Here is a 20,863-nt window from a genome sequence, read left to right on the forward strand (position 1 = left end):
GTGCATGATGTAGGGAAATATGGGGTGATAAAATTCCTCTCTAAAAACCTCATGAAGGCTGTAGATCCATGCATGTTTTTTATTTTGAAAAGTAACATGAGTTGGAAAGACTCCCTATATAAACTTGCCATAGAAGAGATGCGCACAATTGAGGGTGAGGTCACAAAGATGCATAAAGAGATACTAAATGATATGTAGATAATCAATCATACTGGTACTCTATGGTTCAAAGATGGAAAAACAAATCTAGAGACCTTAACAAATATTTTCCATGATACATATTCAAAATTAGGGATAGTGATAGTCCTACCGCTAAAGATTTCACCACTGTGGCCAATTTGGAATCTATGTTGTACTTAAATGAGGAGCTCATGCCCAAGAAAAGTAGGAGAATCAAGGAGATGAGGTGGTAGAAATATGATTGTAGATCATAGTTTCTCAACCTTAAGAATTTACACTCTCATAGAATTCAAGAATTTACAATTTGGTTTCAATGCTGGAAGTTTGTGAAATAAGCCATGATGGAAGATGAAAAAGTTGGTAAAGAATTTTAGTTTTAAAGTGGTTGTTCTTTTTAGTTTCTTGTTTTAAAAACTATTTTAATTGTTTATGCTTAGTAAATATTTGTAACCAAAATGTTATGGTTTTGATGGAGGCCTATCATATTTTGAAAACTATATATGTTTGGGCATAAAACTAATATAGGGTTATATTTTTTTTAGAGATATGAGAATCTTGTTGGGATTACAAATGGGAAATATATACTTTTGTGGGGGTGCGGGGAGTGGGGGGTGAATCAAAAGTATTAATCTTTGTCCAATAAAACCTTTAATTTAAAACAATTCATGCATTAACATATTGAAATAACATTTAAAGTAAATGCATCCACATAAACACTTAACTCCATATATGATTACCTAGAAACCCTCCAAATGAGAAGGTAAAACTAGGGTGGGGTTGACACCATAATTCTCCACAACTGTAGCAATAAAGTGTCACCTATTAAGGTTACATAGTTTGACCATTTTCATGATCTTCCTTGTGAAAGGCCTACCCTATTAAAGTCTTACAAAGGATTGTTAGATCCTACCCTATTAAAGGATTTTGAAACACCCTATTAGAAGTGTTCCTGGTTAAAGGAATTTTAGAACATTCACTTGGAATGTCACCCTATCAAATGATTTTACAATGACTATTAAGTCAACCTTAGTCCAAAGGATTTCACCCTCCTAATATAGTTGTTAGAAAGTAATAGTAAAATATTTGATCTGATAACTTATAACTTTGTCTTGCTAATTTTAGATCATGGTTTTGTCCACCTTGATCCTCTTGATTTGTTATAATAATGTTGCATCACTTTTCCTCTATTCTACAAATTGATTCTGCAATTCTTTTACACTTCTAAGTCACCTTGAACACTTTCAAATCAATTCACCCCTTTTCTCCATTCAATTATTTTCTCACATCACTTCCTCATACATACTAAATTACAGGGCTTCCTCTTCCTTAAAAAGACTTTTGGTGGATTAGGTTTAGGTATGAATCTATAAGTTAGATTCATTTATTTTCCTACTTAATCCCATCCAATTTTCTAATTGGTTGCATGTTGATTGCATAGGAAAACCAAATATATTCAATCTTATCTTCAAAGCTTTGAGATATATCCATAAGTCAGCATAAAAATGGTTTAAAAAGTTGTTTGTGCCATCACAAACAACTAGGTCCATTCTATGTTACTTAGAACTTGATAATATTGATGCTCAACACTTATTTTAATTATGCTTGACTCGGCACCTAAACATGCTTTGCACATGAGTGACTTGGCACTCATTACAACTTGGCATTTATACATGTTATACTTGGCATGTGTTACTAGTTCGACATGAACTTAGTAAATATCTTAAGTGTGTTGATACTCAATTGTCAAAACCAAACTAAGATAAAAAATCTCCCCCTTTGGCATGAGTGTCAAAAACACTTAACTATATATAAAAAATCCAATTTCCTTGAGTATAATATATACATATTTTGGAATATATACAAAACTTCAAAACTTTCAAAACTTTGTAATAGAGTCATATACCTCAAAATTTTGCTCAATTTTTTTTTTTTTTTTAACTCCTCTTGAGTTAATGTGCCCGTTCTATGTCCAAAAATATCTTCTCTTCTTTGAGTAGATTTGCTTCATGTCAAAAAATAATGACACTCTATTTTTGTTTGATATACTCTATTTCTTCTCTTTTGTTGTTTACTCCCCCTTTGTTTGTTCTCCCCCTTCCAAGTTATCTCTCTCCTTGCATACTTATCTCCCCCTTTATTCATTATTATCTCCCCTTTTTTTTGACATTGATGTCAAAGGGTCTACACACTAATTATGTATTTGTCCAAAAAAAATTTGTGAACTTCCATTATAATCTGTATAGCAGAATCCCAATTGTATAATGCAACATCTAACAACTTTCCTTGGATAGTTGTCTCTGCTACAAGGTGAACTAGTCTATCCAAAGCTGAAATATTAGGATCTTTCTTTAACACTATTTCGACATAAGCTAGTTCCTTTTGGAGTATTCCCATATGAGGGGTAAGGGAGGCTTGTATATTAATCAACTTGGCTCTTATATTAGCCTCTTCTATAGTTAACATAGCTAGTTGATTTTGTGTTTGAAGAACTAAATAAAAATGCTTGTCACACTAAGAAGGTTTCTTAGGTAATTGCATACTTGAGAGTTTCAAATTGGTCTCTAGGTTTAGAATCCTATGGCTCATTTCTTATGTGAAGAGTGTGAGATCACACAATTTTGTGTACAATGAGAATATGTTCTCAAGTACTTTCTTCACTTTCTCAATTTTGGTAGCCAATTCAACTTGTGATAGTGCTACTTCACTAGATACTTTCTCATTAAATTTCCCTTAAAATTTCTTCTTAGACCATTCCATAAGTTTAGTATTAGTATCCATTAGTCATACATTGCACACTTTCGGATAGTTATTCTAATATGGGTTTGGATTCTTTATGTGTTTGCAAGCTAAAAGCATCCAAAATGATGTCCTTAATCTCTTGTAATGTTTTCCTTTGTTTATACTCTTTTCTGAGTATTTCTTGAGTTTTCATTCTCTCCAAGGCTTCTTGCATTATACTTATGTGTTCTAATGTCATGGTTGCATAGTCATATTTAGGTATCACTATCTCTTCATCTAAAATTGCATCACCATAGTGAAATACATTGGCAACCTTGGATGAGTTGGAGCTTGTTGCAAAAATTTGCAGTGGTATTGCATTAGTGCTTGACCTTTGATGGACTTTTTTTGGAGAGCCAGATGTTGGTAAATTTACCAATTTTTGTATGCCTTCTTGCTCCTTCTCCTTGAGTGTTACCTTTTCTTCATTCTTTTCTTAGTCAATTGTTAATATTTGTTCTTCTCCTTGTGTTTGTGTATCAAGTACAAATATCTTTGTTTGTCCTATTTGTGCATATGAAGTTTTGTCCACTTGAGTAGTCTATGTTTGTTGTTCAACCATGACAACTTTTGCAGTAGTATCAACCTTTGTAGATGTATCATCTTATGTTTGTACTAAAGGTTTACCACTAGTAGCTAAAGGGATGACAAAAGGTAGTTTTTATGTATTCACCTTGTCCCTTGTTATATCAGCTACTACCTTTTAAAGTTCATCCACACTAACCAACACTGGGTAGTGTGGTTTGGTCAAGGATATTCTTTAGATCCTCTTTTGTTAATGGGTTGATGTTCTAAGGTGAACTATCTAGAACATCCTTTACTTTTATAGTTTTTGTAGATGTGGTTGTGGTAAGTGGAGGGCTCATAGCTGGCATTTGTGTGTCTTGCATACTCTATTCTATTTGCTACTCTTTAGTTGTTGCCATTTCATTTGACTTCTTTGGTGTCTCCTCCACAGTGGTGATTTCCTTTTCTTTTTCTATCTCTTCTCCCTTCTCCTCATCCTCCTCATTATTTCTACCCTCAAAGGTATCTATTTCTCCTACTTTAATTGTAGTTAGGCCATACATCAATTTCCACATTTTTATGGATTACTTGACAACATCCTCAATTTTGTTCTATAGAATGTTGAATGCTATGTATTTTGGTGCAAATCCACTACCATATTTCTTATTGGTCTTGGTAATTTGTCCCTCTGATAGCTTTGGCATCACTTGTGCTAATGTTGATTCCCTTATTTCTTTCTCCATGCTCAAGTAATATTGTCACTTTATTCTCAACAATTGTATATAATTCCTTTGGCATTGTATTATCTAATTCAAGAGGAGTGTTCTTGAATTTTTTGATCATGACATACACTGACTCTTCTATCATATTTTTGTCTTCTCTACCAAGTTTTTCAAAATTAATACCTTTTAATCATGTTAAGTCTACATTATCTCTAATATTATCACAAATATTATCAAGATCAGATTTAGGTGTATGACTTACCACTCTAAACTGACTTGTATTGTCAAAATATATCTTCTCATCATCTATCTTTGGTTTTTCTATGTACTTTCTTCTTGGTTTCTTCTACATTGGACTAGTTTTTTGAATAGCCTTAATTATCTCTTTTGCTTGATCCTTGGATTTTTGAGTAGTTTCCCTTGTAGTGGCTCTTGTTGCTGGAGCTATAGGCTTTGTTTCACTTGGTTTGGAAACCCTTTTTGCCTTTGGTTTAGTTTTAGGATGTGCCTAAGTTTTCCTCATTTTTTATTCAACCTTTGCTAGTGCTTCCTTGACTTCTTCTTCCTCTGCACCTTCTTCTTCCTAATCTTTACCCATGCCTTGGGTTAAAGAAAGAGGTCCTTGACCTTGCACCTCTTCTTCCTCTTCATCATCTTCTTCATCATTATCTCTTGCACCTTCTCCAAAATTAGCCTTTAGTTTCCTCACCATTTTGTCCTTATTTTTCAAGGTTGAGGCTATCTTTAATTCCATTTCAACCTTTGACTTCATCACATCATAATTACCAAATTTTTTGGCACTTTTATCAATTTATTCTATAAGAAGTGTAGTGATAGCAGTTGAGGCTTCATCAACATTAATTTCATATCCTAGAGGCCTTAGCCATCTAACTCTAGGTACAATAGCATAAATGAAAATGTAGTCAATGTCTACAAGGAAAAAAAAATCATTGCAGTGTTACTCAACTAAGGAAATAGGAATCCTCAATCTTTGTTTCATAGGCTTCTTAAAGTCATCAAAATAACTTTTCAATATTGATTCAAAATTTTCTCCCATTTGTTCAATATATTCATTAATTTGAACTACAACTGACCTATTGGTCTTCCATCCTATTTTTCCAAAAGATGGGAACTCATTTTGTACATAGAAAAATATACATACCATTATTGAACCAACTTTACATTGAGCACTCTTTGACTTTCTTATTATTCCTAGGTTTTCCATTATCTACTGCATGTGGAATTTTGCAAGATCATAGATATGTTCTTTCTTGAAAATCTTATAGCCTACATCAACTGCTATATAGGGAACACTATTTAGTCTACTTGACTCATACAATTTATGTGAAATGACCCCAATGGAAAAGTTAAGAAGTGGATTTGTAATAGTGTCAATAGTCATTTCATGCTTATTCCACTTAAACTCTGTGTTTCTCTCAATTACCTCTTTGGAGTTGTTCCTCAATGTCTTGGTCTAATCTAGGGTTGGGTATCCAGTAACCCTATCTACAATTCTCTTAAAAATTTAAATAGGTCCACCCTTTAACCATAGACATCCATCATGTGTTTTTTTCAAAACTGTTTTGATCCACTCAGTTTTGAAAACTATTCGGAAATCTAGGGCACGGGTTAAGCCCTTTCTCTCTACAACCTTGAATTCCTCCTTCAATACACCATTTTCACACAATTTTTTGTATCCTTGTCTAATTTCCATGTCTCTAATGCCTCCTACCTTGAAATTATATCACTTTCTTACATCTTGTATCATTACAACCTTAGGCAAAATCATAGATAATGCTCCTATTGGGTCATTTTTATAAGTAACTTCTAGTATAGCCTTAAAATCTGGTTGTTTAACCTCATTTTTGACTAATTAAACATGAAACACCTCTTTCTCTTTCATGGTTCTTGAACTTGATGCCATTTTGGCAATCTAGGATTTTAACAAATATGAAACTGCATAGCTCGGTAGATGAAGAATACCTTTAAAATCGATGGACTGATGCTTGATCTTCACTATGATTTGTGCAAATGCTTTGATCTTTCTTGTGAATCACTTCTTCACTCTATTCATTTTTGCTCTAAGTTTGTAATGATGAAAAATATGTGAAATTTTATCTTATACCCTTTAAAAATATAGCATTTATTGCATGTTGCGTGCACAGTTGTAAACTCATCTTTAATACAGTTTTTGTTTCACTTGGCATTCATTGATTTTTGTAATCACTCAACAACTACTACTGATTGGGCTCCAACTAACTTTGGCTAACAGCTCAGCACATACTAGTATTTTACTCGGCAACTAAAGATAACTTTTCTTACTTAGCAATAATGTGAAAAATTAAAGATTTGACCTTGGATTTTCCTTATTATCTTGCATCTTTCTTCATGCTAATACATCTTTTTTAGTACTAACTTCTTTTGGAACTGATGGATGATGTAAAATTTTAAATATTAGTCCCACATATCTTCTTTTGGCTTAATTTGATGAGGTGTGACCACTTGATCTATTCGGTGAAGTGATCCCTTCATTTGATGTGTTGCATCCATCTTTCTTCTTCCATGCTTTGTTCATCTCTCCTCTAGTGTATTCAACATCTACCTTGCCTTTTCCTTTGTTAAACTCTAATTTAGGTGCCTTTGACCTTGTTGACCAATGCTTGCTGATATGACCAGTTGTCAAACAACTAAAGCATGTAGTTTGACTCAACCATCTATTGTAGTTACCACTGAAGTGTGTTCTTATGCAATTCTTAAGGATGTGTCCATACTCTTGACAATAATGATAGCTATGTCTTGTAATGCAATCCTAGTTATAAGAGTTTCTATAGCTTCGTACCTTTGTTTTCTTGCTTGATGACCATGTGGACTTGGATCTACACTCAAAGGCTCTATGTCCAAACTTCTGACAATTGTAGTAGTGTCCTTCAAATTTTGGTGCATACATGGTTCTAGTCTTGCATTCATGTGCCTGATGACCTTGTCTATTGCACTTGTGACAATGAGTCATGTTCTAAGGTGTATCATTCTAACTAGCATTCTTACTCCTGCAAACATTGGTTTTATGTCCTTTCTTACCACAATGATGACAAGTAGGTTTAGAGTTCTTACCTTTATTATTCCTTTTCTTAGCAGCTTTGGAAGATTCTCCTTCTTCAGTGCTTATGTAGCCCAATCCTAATGTATCTTTACTAGATCTAGGGGATTTTAGTTGTTGCTCAAAGTACTTGATGGCTTCATTTGGCTTGTTAAAACTTTTAGCAAACTTCTTTTCTCTTTTCAGGTCATTCTACAGTTGTTCATTTTGCAACATCAATGTGGTTACTTCAAGGTCTTTGACATTCAATTCATGATGAGAATTCATCATTTGGTTTAACATGTCCAATTGCATGTTTGAGATCCTAGATAGCTTTGTTAACTTTTCCTCCAATCTATTTGCCAAAATTATTTTGTCTTCTTCAATCATGGCCTTCTGTTCTATAGCTTTGTTCTTTTGTTTAGTCACCTCACATAGCAGTATAGCTTGTGATTCTTGTTCAAACTTGAGATTTTTGATCTCTTCAGCTTGCTCCTTATTCTTATAAATCAAATTTTTGATTGCTACATCAAATTCACTAGAGTTACCATCTGCAAATAACTTTGTGGTGTCAATCTCTTTGTATTGTGTGTCATTTTCTACTATAGCAATCTCTTTCCTTCTCTTCAGAAAACTCTTCAAAGCATCTCTAGCTTCATTCAATTATTGTAGCATGAGATGTATCTCAATCTCCTAGTTTTCAATGGTCTTTTGCAACTTGTAAACTTTTCTTTCAAGATCTTTTCTCCAAGTTTTAAAGTTTCTTCTCCTGAGAACTCGGCTCTGATACCAATTGTTGGAATTACAAATGGAAAACATATACTTCTGAGCGGGGGGAGTATCAAAAGTATTAATCTTTGTCCAATAAAACTTTTAATTTAAAAAAATGCATGCATTAACATATTAAAATAACATGTAAAGTGAATGCATGTACATAAACACTTGACACCAAATATGATTACCCATAAACCCTCCAAATGAGAAGGTATAACAAGGGTGGCAATGACACCCACAATTCTCCACTGCTATAGCAATAAAGTGTCACCTATTAAGGTTACATAGTTTTTCCATTTTCATGATCTTCCTTGTGAAAGGCCTACCTTGTTAAAGGCTTACAAAGCATTGTTAGATCTTTCCCTATTAAAGGATTTTGAAACACCATTTTAGAAGTGTGCTTGGTTAAAGGACTTTTAGAACATTCAATTAGAATGTCACCCTATTAAAGAATTTTACAATGACTATTAAGTCAACCTTAGTCCAAAGGATTTCACCCTATTGATATAGTTATTAGAAAGTAATAGTAGAATGTTTGATCTAATAACTTATAACTTTGCCTTGTTGATTTTAGATCATGATTCTGTCCATCTTGATCCTCTTGATCTGTTATAACAATGTTGTATCACTTTTCCTCTATTCTACAAAGTGATTCTGCAATTCTTTCACACTTCTAAGTCACCTTGAACACTTTCAAATCAATTTACCCTTTTTCTCCCTTCAATTCTTTTCTTGCATCACTTCCTCATACATATTGAATTATGGGGCTTTTTCTTCCTTAAAAATACTTTTGGTGGCTTAGGGTTAGGTGTGAATCTACAACTAAGATTCATTCATTTTCCCACTTAACCCCTTCCAATTTTTTGATTGGTTGCATGTTGATTGCATAGGAAAACCAAATAGATTTGATCTTATCTTCAAAGCTTCAAGATCTATCAAAAAGTTGGCATAAAAATAGTTTACAAAGTTGTTTGTGCCATCACAAACAACTAGGTCCATTTTGTGTTATTTGACATTTGATAATACTAATGCTTAGTACTTATTCTAATTTTGTTTGGCTTGGCACCTAAACTTTCTTAGCACATTACTGACTCGACACTCATTGCAACTTGACATCTATGCATATTATACTTGGCATGTGTTACTAGCTCGACATGAACTTAGTAAATATCTTAAGTGTGCTGACACTCAATTGTCAAAACCAAACTAAGATCAACAAATCTTAAAAGTAGTATTACTTTAGACCTTTTAGAATAGTGATTGGTTGAAAATAAGGATAATATGTGAATGTTATTTTAAAACTTTGGGCTTATAAATTTCTATTTATATATTGATCATAACATATTATAGTTTAAAACTTTGTATTTAAACTTAGTTTCTTGCAGTTACTTTGTGAACTATAATGCTAATATTTGGTCACATTGATTACTATCAAAAAATTTTGCATCTCACTTTCAATTTTAATTTTACTTCATGTTGTTAAAGTATGTCAGGTTTTCAGAATATATGTTTAGTATTGAGGAGAGTTTTAGATATGTAGTTGTTTTTTATCACTAAAAAACTATGTATTTCACCTCCATACCCAAGACTACATGAGATATCCTTAGGCACTTTCTGGTAAAAGTGTTGGAATTCTTTAGAATAATTGAGAGAGGGAGTGAATCATTTATCCATAGTCTAGATGTACAAATAAATTTTTTTAATGCTTAATATACCCATATCCATCAAATCTTGTCATGTATGCATCCATTAGACCACACAATACTTAAATTTTGTAGGTTACAGTCCTAAGTCAAAACAACTTTGCAGCAATGTAAACATGAAACATAACATATTCAATAACACCTTTGACACAAGGATTTTATGTGGCAACCCAATTTGGGAAAAACCATCACTAACATGTTACTAATTCTCACTCTTCAAAAGTGGCGCCCTGTGAAAGGCCAACTCTATTAAAGGTTATAATACACATTGTTAAATGTGACTTTGTTAAAGGATTTCAATCACTCTATTAGGAGTGAGCCTTGTTAGAGAACTTTAGACCATTCCATTAGATTTTTTCCTTGTTAAAGGATTTACAAATGACTATTAGGTCAACCTTAATCCAAAGGATTTAACCTAGACTAAAACAATGCTTAGAAAGTAGCACTAAGGCTTGATCTAACAACAAATTACAACTCACTCACAGATTATAGATCTTTGTTTCAGTTCTCCATTTTTCTTGGAATTCACACACTTTAGCTCTGATAGCTTATTCATCCTTCAATCATTCATACTCTTAATCCTTCTTTCTTTGCATGCCAACTACAATCACTTTTGTTCAGCCATTGAATGAAACAATACCCTAGAATCCTTGTCTTCCTTAGGTTCTCTTACATGACAACTTTTACTTTTGACCAACTATCTCTATAAATAGAGAATTAAGATCTTTTTCCACTTAACCACAATCATCTATTTTAGGGTTAGGTAGGATTAGGTAGGATAAAATGATCTGCCCACTTTTCCATTTGGTTCATCTAGAAACTTCTTCTCTAATCTTCCTTGAATTCACCTCAAAATAGTTTACCTTGAATTTTGTGCCACTAGATCATCATAATTATCTTCCACACATTTCACATAATTCAAGAAAATAAAATAGTCAGCTTAGATCCTTCAAATCTTCAATTTAACATAAATACTAGCATTTGGCATCAATACAGATGTCACTCAACTTCTATACTTTTCTTCCACTTGACCAACACTAGTTTAATTAGAAAAAACTAAAGTTCACTAATGTTTGGCATTAACTAAACTTTACTTAGCATTACTGATAATTACTTGACTTGCACCTTTTTTCATCTTTTCTCAACACCTCTTTTTTTATCTCAGCTTCCACTCATTTTTGCTTGGCTTGCACTGATTGCTTGGTAAGGCTTGACAGACACTTTTCATACTTAATCTTTGTCAAGTCTTAACTTGAGTAATCTTTCATTTTTGAGTTTAAGTAGATAAATAAAATACTATATTACCAATGTCTTACTTGGTCTTAGCACTTCTTTTACATACCAAATAACACAAGGTTTCTCTAGGGGCTATATTTATCTCCTCTTCATGAATCCTCTTCATTAATCAACTAAATGATAGCTTTTAGACCAAAAAGGAATTGTCTCATGAGTAGGTAGTAGGTTGTAATCATTGTCAAAATAATGATTGTTCCATTACAGGTTCTTCAATTCAAAACAATCTTATATCAACAATCTCCCTCTTTGGCATTGATGGAAAACCAATACCAACAACAATACCAAAAATAAAATAAATATTTGAAATTTCTCCCTCTATTACTATAGTATATGTCCTTCCTCTATATAGAGTAATGTGAGCTTTGTCAAGTTCCTTTACTGAATCTTCTCCCTCTAAATTATATCTCTCTCAATACTTTCTCCCTCTTACTAGGTAGATGCATATTTCTTTTAGTTATTTCTCCCTATTTGACAACAATGCCAAAGACCTATCATATTTATATATGGATATAATCAATTTCAAATTCTCGCTCTGTTACCTTTCATGTGAATATAAGTCTTCTAATTCAGTTCCTTCATTACTTTAGGCAACTCCTAAAGTAATATCCACTACATGAAGTTGTAAGATACAACATTCAACTCAGTTGATGCAAGCCACTACTTATTCTTCTTAAGTATATTTGGATAGGGGTTCCACTCCTATTTTACCTCTTAGGTACTCATGAGCATCCTTAGGTAAATATTTTTTGAAGATATCATCTATCTTCTCTTTTGTATTCACATATTGCATCCTCACTTCTTTTTCTTGAACTAACTCTCTCAAGTAATGATACTTTATTGTAATGTGCTTATTCTTTGCATGCATCATAGGGTTCTTTGATATATTTATAACATTTGTATTATCAAAATAAAGTACCATAGGTTTATTGATATCATCCTTCATACCTTTGAGTAGTTGCTTGATCCATACACTATTTGTACAATTTATTGCAGAAGCTACATATTCAACTTTGGCAGTAGATTGAGATATGCAATTTTATTTCTTATTGGTCTAGGTGACCAACCTCTTTCCTAAGAAAAATTCTCCTCTAGTTGTGTTCTTTTTGTCATCAATATTTCTAGCCCAATTAGCATCAGTGTAGGCTCTCGAATCTAATTTTTCATTTTTCTTGTAGTATAGACCATAGCCTTTTTTCCTTTTAGATATCTCATTACTCTCTTAACAACCATCAAATGGTTCTCCTTAGGATTAGAAGATAATAGTGAAATAATCTCAATAGATTTAATGCATTGTCAAGTTTGCTATGCACTACATACCACAATTTTCCAATCATAGACCTATACAATGTTTGATTCGCATTAGATGAATCACCATTCTTTGACAACTTGTGTCCTATCATCATAGGTGTGCTAACTAGTTTGGAATCTTCCAATCCAAAAAAAATCAATATTTCCTTTACATACTTAGACTGAGTGATGTATATACCACATTTCATCTGATATACTTGCAAACCAACAAAGAACTTGACATTTCCAAACATAGACATCTCAAATTCTTTCTTAATTTTATTTGCAAATGCCTTATATAAAGTATCTTGACCTCCAAATATGATATCATCAACAAAAAATTTAGCTATTAAAATACCTATACCTCATTTTGTCTTCAAGTATAGATTTTTGCTGTCACCAGTCTTCTCAAAACCAATCTTGACAACTAGATAATTGTGAATCCTTTCATACCATCTTCTTGGGACTTTTTTTAAACCATATAAATATTTGTGTAGTCTACATACCATTTTCTTGTTCTTAGCATCAAAAAATCCTTCTGGTTGTTCTATGTAAACCTCTTCTTCTAATATGTCATTTAGAAATATTGACTTCACATCCATTTGATAAACTTTGAAACCTTTTTATGCAAATTAAGCAAGTAGAGTTCTTACTGCTTTCAATTTTGCAATAGCGGTGAATTTTTCTCCATAGTTTATTCCCTTTTCTTGTGCATACCTTTTGCAAAATAATCTTTCCTTATTCCTTATGAATTCATGATTTACATCTAACTTGTTTCTGTACACCCACTTGGTTCCAATCACATTCTTATCCTCTAGTCTAGGAACTAGAGTCCATGTCTTATCCTTCTCAATTTTCTCAATCTCTTCTTGCATGTCTTTACTCTAGTCCTCATTTTGTAATTCATCTTTCACTATGTTAGGCTAATGCATGCTCAAAAAACATGTATCACTTCTCAACCTATTTCTTGTCATTGGTCTAGCATCTTTATCTCTAGTAATTTATTCAACAAGGTGATATCTTTTGATATGGTTTGAAAATCTTGGTTCTACTGCTCTTTCCTTAATAAGTCTATCAACTTCAAAAACAATATGTACATCTCTATTGTGTAATTCCACATCTCTTTCATGTACACTTATCTCAAAAGTAGAATGTGCCTCAGCTTTTGTTTGCAACTTGGCTCCTAATTATAACCCAGTTCCTAAATGCTACTTGACATTCATTGTATGTGACTCCATAGTCACTAAAACTTTTTGTTCATTTGCAACTTAGTTTAAAACATCTTCATCACTAGACATACCTTCATAAATGTATACAAATTATTTGTACTCCTTAGGTTCTTTCATAAGTTCAACTTTATGTACCTTTGTATATTCATCAAACTTCACAATTGTACTTTCCACAACTTTGTGAGTGTTTGTATTTAAACATTTATAAGATTTACTTCTTTTGGAATAGCCAAGGAATATAGCCTCTTCACTTTTAGCATCTAATTTACCATTCTTGAAATCCTTAAGAATGTAGCACTTGCTTCCAAATACCTTAAAATATCTTACATTTGGTGAGTATCCATACCATAATTCAAAATGTGTTGAACGAGTATCTTTCTTGACTTGCACATAGTTCAAGGTATGGAAACTTTTAGTTACAACCTCTCTCTAGTATTTCAAAGAAACATTCTTCTCCATTGTGAGTGTCCTAGCATAGTCCATTATAGATATGTTCCTCCTTTCAAAAATTCCATTTTGTGGGGGAGTCTTAGGTGTATATGTATATCTTTTGATTCCTTTGTCATTACATAACATCTTAAACTCATTTGATGTAAATTCTCCACCTCTGTCAGATCTCAAACATTTTAGACTTTTGTGTATCTCCTTTTCCACTCTAGCTAAGTATCACTTAAACTTTTGAAAAGCATCAGATTTATGTTTCAAAAATATAACTGTCATCATCTTAGAATAATCATCAAAAAATAGGATAATGTACTTGCCACCTTTGTATCTTTTCACATTAATTGGTCCACACAAGTTATTATGAACAATCTCCAAAAATTATTTAGAGGTGCGAGTCTTAGTCTTAAAACTAGATTTTTCCATTTTTCTTAACTGATATTGTTGGAAAATTATAGTGTCAAGTTTCTTCAATTTAGGAGAATCTCTAACTCTTTTCATGTTACTAATACTCACTAAGTTATCAAAGTTAACATGACATACCATCTTGTTCTATAACCACACATCATCAAATTCTACAAAAAGACAAGTAGCATCATTCATATCAAGATAAAATAGATCACCTCTAGTATGATAATCTTTCCCAATTAGTTTCCCATCAATGTCATAGATCTTAGCTATCCTTTTTTCAAACTCAAATTTGCAACCTAAACTATTCAGTTGTGACACACTCAACAAATTATAGTTAATTTCTTCAACATAATAAGCATTTTCACATGTAATATTTTCTATGAGTTTGATAGATCCTTTTCCTTTTATCAAACATGGTGCATCATTTGCAAACCTTACACTATTTCCATCATAATAATTCAAGGTAATGAACTTACTTTTACCTCCAGTCCTGTGATGTGAACACCCACTATGAATGATCCATATATCATTGCTATTTACATAAGACACTACTGCAGTTGCTTCATCTTCATCCAAATCATCCTTTATTGCAACATACATCACTTCATCATCATGGTCATCGGATCCATCTTTGGTTTTTTATTCAGCAATATAGCAAGACTTCTTGCCTTTATCTTTGTAATCTTTGTTGTCATCATCTTTTTTTCTTATGTATTTGTCTCCACTTCTATTGTTCTTCTCTAGACATCTAACAACAATATGACCAACCTCATTGAAATTAGAACATATGATAGGTAACTTACCTTTTAATTTCCCTTTGCCTCTATGAAATTTGCTTGCTAGTAATGCTTCAAGTTGTTCTACATTCTCCTAATCTATATCATTATCACTAGAAAAATATTTTATCTTTTCCCTCTTCTCTTTAGGTTCTTTCAATGATAGTTTAGCTTTTAAAGTAGATTCAATATTCTCAAATTTGAAGTTATCAAAGGCAATGATTCAACCCACCAAACCTTCAAGAGTAAAATTAGAACATGGTATACATCTTAATTCTTGTATATCAAAAACTCTAATAGCATATATGGGCAACAATATTCTCAATACTTTTCCTAATATAGTCTCATCATTAATCATACCATTAGCTCATCTTATAGTAGTAACAACATCTTTTATTCAAGAGAAATATTGAGAAACATTCTCACCTTCTTGCATCCTCATGCCATCAAACTTACATCTAAGAATTTCAAATTTGGCTCTCAAAACATTTGTATTTCCTCCATAAATAGTGTGAAGAGCATTCTGCATCTTCTTTACAGTATCACAACCCTTGATTTCATCAAACTCAAAACAACTTAGGGAAGAGGTAATCTCCAACATTGCCTAATTATGTTCTTTATTATTTTTTTGATCATCATTAGTTAGGTCTCTAGCAAGGTTGACATGTGCAGTGGTGATGGTAGAGTGTGCATGGTCTCCAAGACCTCCTAAGTGTAGCTTCATCAGAATTTTCCATGTAGGGAAGTTCTCCTTATTGAACTTGGGTACCTCTCTTTTAGACATCTTGATATTTTTCTTCTAGTACCTTCAAACTAGTCCTCTTAAGCAGTATGGTGCTCTGATACCAATTTTTTGAATTATTTAAAATAATTGAGAGGGGGTTTAAATCAGTTATTTAAGGTCCATATTTACAAATAAAAAATTTCAATGTTTAGTAGACTCGTATGCATAAAACCTTGTCATGCATGCATTGATTAGATCATATAATACTTAAACTTTGTAGGTTAATGTCCTAGGTCAAAGCAACTTTGCAAAAATGTAAACATGAAACATAATAGATTCAATAACAAATTTGACACAAGGATTTTACATAAAAACCCAATTTGGAAAAAACCACCAGTAACATGCTACTAATTCTCACTCCTATGAAGTGATGCCTTTGAAAGGCCAAGTCTATTAAAGTTTACAATACAAACTGTTAAAATGTGACTTGGTTAAAGGATTTAAATTATCCTATTAGGAGTGAGCCTTGTTAGAGGACTTTAGACCATCTCATTAGAATGTCACCTAGTTAAAGGATTTACAAATGACTATTAGGTCAATCTTAATCAAAAGGATTTAACCTAGAATGATATAATGATTAGAAAGTGACAGTAAGGTTTGATCTAACAAAAAATTACAACTCACTTGCACATTACAAATCTTTGGTATAATCCTCCATTTGGCTTGGGATTCACACACTTTAGCTTTGATGGCTTGTTCACCCTTCAAGAATTCCTACTCTTAAGCCTTCTTTCTTTACATGCCAACTACAGTCACTTCTATTCAGCCATTGAATGAAGCAATACCCTAGACTCCTTGTCTTCCTTAGTTTCTCACACATGGAAACCTTTTATTTTGACCATCTATATAAATAGATAATTAAGATCTTTTTTCCACTTAACCATAGTAATCCATTTTAGGGTTAGGTAGGATTAGGTAGGATCAATGAATCTACCCACTTTTTCATTGGGTTCCTTTAGAAACTTCTTATACAATCTTCCTTGAAATTGCCTCATAATAGTTTACATTGAATTATGTGCCAACATCATATCAGATTTTTCTTCCACATACTTCACACAATTCAAGAAAGAAAAATAGTCAGCTCAGATTCATCAAATCTTTGATTTAACATAAATAATGGCACTTGACATCAATACATTGTCACTCAACTTCTACATTGTTCTTTCACTCAACCAATACTAGTTTACTTAGAAAACACTAAAGTTTACTACTACTTGACATCAACTAAACTTTACTTAGTATATAGTGACAATAACTCATCTTGCACTATTTTTCATCTTTTCTTAGAACCTCTTATTTTTCAATCAGCTTCTACTAATTTTTGGTCAGCTTTCATTGACTACTTGGAAAGGCTCAACAAACACTTTTCATACTTGATCTTCTTCCAGTCTTAACTTGTATAGTCCTTCATTTCAGAATTTAGGTAGATAAATAAGACACTATAGTATCAATGTCTTACTTAGTCTTAGTGCTTCTTTTAAATACCAAATAACTCAACCTTTCTCTAGGTTTCTACTGTTAACTCCTCTTCTCATACACTCTTCATCAATGAACTAAATGATAGATTTCAAACCAAAAAGAAATTGTCTAACCAACAGGTAGTAGTTTTGACATCATTGAAAAAATAATGATTGTTTTGTTATAGGTTCTTCACTTAAAAATAATCTTATATCAACAAAAAGTGTGTGCATGTGTTTACTATGTTGTTAAATTAAATTCATTAATAATCTATTAGAGAGAGCTATACTTATTAAAATTTAGTGGGAAATGGTTAAAGAAATATTTACCCAATTGGTGTGAGCTTAATTGGTTTCCTACCTCAGTTGTAGAGAAATTTACTTAAATTTAAAAATAGAAAAACAATATGTTAACTAATATTAACACATAACATTAGGAATAAAAATCAAATTAAACAAACCATTAAATCTTAAGAACACAAAAATTATATCCTAGAGGGTCTGTATAGTTCGAATTAGTTATGCATGTTAAGACCATTTATGCCTATATAATTTTAATTACTATTTGTCAAGAAATATTATGTATTTGAGTATACTTATGATCTCTTATGTATCATTTAACCCATGTTAGTACTCCTTATTCAAAAATAACGACCCCTTAGAATGCATTAATGTATCGATTGCTTACTACCCCTTTAGGGCCCATAATATATTTAAAGACCCTAGCTTAGTACACATTAAATTTATCCTAGGATAATTAATGACTTTTGAGTTTGCATTAGTACCCTTTGATACACATTAATACCCATTGATACTCATTAGGGTCCCTTAATATGAATTATAACTAGTTATTACCAATAACATGTTATAAGTAATCATTGGGGTCCTGGGACTCATTGGAGATTCCTATGAACCCTTAAGACTCTATATTACACATTAATTCCCTTGAGAAACCATAAATTTATTAGGTTTTAATGTGTTGCAAGATGATTTAGGACACTTATAACCCCTTATAATTCATTAGGACCCCTTTGGACCTACTATTGAATCTAAGGACACTTTATTATGCAAAGTAGAGATTGTTAAGATAATTATATATCATAAGGGGTCCTTAGGAGGTCATATTACACATTAATGAGTTTTAGGACAATAAAAAACTCATCAATAGGTTGTAGGCCCCTTATTATGCATTAGGATCTCCTCGAGCCCATTATTCCTAAGTGATCATGTAAGACCCATTTATGGAACTTAGGACCTTAGTACAAGTATGACACATTAGTATGCCCTAAGATTATTTATGTCCTCTTAGGACTAATTGATGAGTCCTTAGAGACCCTTAGTATGCTATATGATCCCTTATTGTTGACCATGCATTATAAGGGCTCTTAAGGGGTCACAAGAGTCATTAGTTGGTGACAAAGAAATTAACACTCTTTATAATCTATTATGTGCCCTTAGATCATTTAAGACATCTTATGAATAATTAATGGGTCTTGTGTCTCTTGATAATGCATTAGTATCTATTAATACCCATTGAGAGACCTTGGGAATTATCACAATCCCTTAGAACAAATTAATAATCATAGGAAACACTAATAGGTTCTAAGTAGTTATTGTTAGAATTTGTATAAAAAAATATAACCAGAATCTAATGAAAGACATAGATTAATAAAGAGGAAATAAAATTGTCAGAATAACAATACAAAAAAAATCTATGATGTAAATGCTTAAATGCATAATAGAATCAATATTTCCTAATATGTAATGCATAAGAGCTAGCCTATTTATATAGGTAAGAGCTAGGAGGATACATGGACAAGACTAAGACAAGTGTCTCATCTTAGAGGAAGTAGAGTCTTGATGGAATCAACCACCTACCATCCACCTACAATTTACAAGGGTCATATCCAAATTGTAATTAACCAAATGTAATACCTTAAGAGTAGTTCGAGTCAAAAGGATGACTCACAATATCCTCCTAATAATAAAATCCAAGAATATATAATTCCTCATAATTTATGAGATCACCTAAGTAAACTTAATATAAGAGTTAAAAACAAAGAACCATTTACTCGAACGACCCTCTTAAGCATAACATAGGAAATACTATAATGCAATATATATAGCTAATGACTCCTAGTGTCAAAGTCATGTTAGGTACTCATGTATGACTAAAAAGCATCCTCTCATAACCAGAAAAAAGAGAAAACCCAATTGGACAAAACTTCTCTCCAAAAGAGAGTAGAAATGAAGCCAAAAAGCTCTAAAAGAAGACACTTGTTGCACACCAAGAAAGACATGTAAGTGTATGAACTTACTCTTGGTGAAGGGTTTGGTGAAGATGTCTACAACCTGATTAGATATCTAATAGTACTAAATGTCAATGACCTTCTCATGAATTAGTACCTAGATATAGTGCATGTGAATCTCAATGTGCTTTGTCCTTTGATGATGGACTAGATTGCAAGAAATTTGAATAGCACTTTCATTGTCATAGAAGATGACTGTTGGATTTTGGAAGAAAATGCCAAACTTAGAAAGGATGCATTCAAGCCAAATAGCCTCACTAGCTACATTAATTTCTCCTCAATACTCAGGTTTAGTTGATGAAAGAGCAATAGTAGACTAATTCTTTCTTGACAAAGAAACTAGACTAGAACCAAGAGAGAAGCAACACCCAAAAGTAGAGTTACAATATTAAGAATCACCCACCCAATATAAATCTATATAGCCCACCAAGTCAATATTCACACCCATTGCATAATGAATCTCATAACTGTGAGTACCTTGGATGTAATGATGAATCCTCTTGGTTGTTTTCCAATGTAGCTCATGTGGTTTCTGCATAAACCAAGAGACCATGCCTACAACATATTAAATATCAGGCCTTGTGCAAGTCAAGTATATGAGGCTACCAACCAATTGATGATACAAGGTAGCATTAGCCAAGGGTGAAGAATAAGAAGCCTCAAGTTTGACTCCTGAAAGAAATGGAGTTGGTGTAAACTTGTAGTCAGACATGTGAAATACAAATATCATATCAAGCGCATACTTAGGCTAGCCAATAAATATACTAGAAGGTGATTGAGAGATCTCAATCCCTAAAAAGTAATGAAGAAGGTTTAAGTTAGACATTAAGAACCAATCATGAGGGGAAGTTTTGATGGATGTGATGTGATGTGATGTGAGATGAGTGACTCCCTATAATCAACAAATCATCAACATAGAAGACAAGGAAGGTGATAGTATCATCCTATTGTATGATGTAGATGTTTGGATCAAAATGACACCAAGTGAACCCAATTAATATAAGGAAGGAGTCCATCTTGGCATACCAAGCTTGTGGGTCTTGTTTAAGGCCATAGAGGGACTTTTGAAGGTGGCAGACAAGTGTAGGATCCTCAATGAACTCTTGTAGCTACTCCATATAGATCTCTTCCTA

The sequence above is a fragment of the Cupressus sempervirens genome, chromosome 11, assembly GCF_028749045.1.
Source record: "Cupressus sempervirens isolate cs-2001-9-10 chromosome 11, ASM2874904v1, whole genome shotgun sequence".
Lineage (NCBI taxonomy): Eukaryota > Viridiplantae > Streptophyta > Pinopsida > Cupressales > Cupressaceae > Cupressus > Cupressus sempervirens.